Below are 666 nucleotides of genomic sequence, written 5' to 3' on the forward strand. Positions count from 1 at the left end.
CGGGCTGGAGTGCGGTGGCCGGATCTCAGCTCACTGCAAGCTCCGCCTCCCGGGTTTTACGCCATTCTCCTGCCTCAGCCTCCCGAGTAGCTGGGACTACAGGCACCCGCCACCTCGCCCGGCTAGTTTTTTGTATTTTTTTTAGTAGAGACGGGGTTTCACCGTATCAGCCAGGATGGTCTCGATCTCCTGACCGCGGGAGCCACTGCTGGGACTCCCAAAGTGCTGGGATTGCAGGCGTGAGCCACCGCGCCCGGCTGAACTTTCCTCTTTAATGTGCGGTGATGGGACCAGCTTTGTGCAGTGGCAGTGTCATAGCCAACAAGGTTGATCTGAGGTACAATTATTGCTAATTGAAAATTTTTCCCAATACCCCACCATCAAGACTTGAAATATGGTTGCATTGACAATTTTTGCTGGTATCTGTGGAGACTGAAAACAAACAAACAAAAAACCAACAACCCTGCCATGACTGGGGGCTCATGTGAGTGATAAGGGCAGGTTTTTTAAATGAAGAAGGATTTGGCTCTAGGTTTTAAGTGCACATGTAATTCAGTGGAGGAGAAAAATACAGTATAAAAACTAATAAACTTAGGAGTGGGAGTGGGCGATTTCCTGGAAGTGGTTGAATGATTAGAGTTCTGATTCAGGCCACACGTCGCTTTT

The 666-nt window shown here is 48.9% G+C and overlaps 1 non-coding gene across 1 annotated transcript; it reads left to right on the top strand.

Annotated features, from left to right (window-relative positions):
• The first annotated feature begins 292 nt into the window (after positions 1-292).
• Positions 293-432, top strand: LOC115897064. The gene has a single exon (XR_004057012.1). It is a non-coding gene; the product is annotated as a U4 spliceosomal RNA (small nuclear RNA).
• The last annotated feature ends 234 nt before the right edge of the window (positions 433-666 follow it).

The sequence above is a fragment of the Rhinopithecus roxellana genome, chromosome 4 (genome assembly GCF_007565055.1).
Source record: "Rhinopithecus roxellana isolate Shanxi Qingling chromosome 4, ASM756505v1, whole genome shotgun sequence".
Taxonomy (NCBI): Eukaryota; Metazoa; Chordata; class Mammalia; order Primates; family Cercopithecidae; genus Rhinopithecus; species Rhinopithecus roxellana.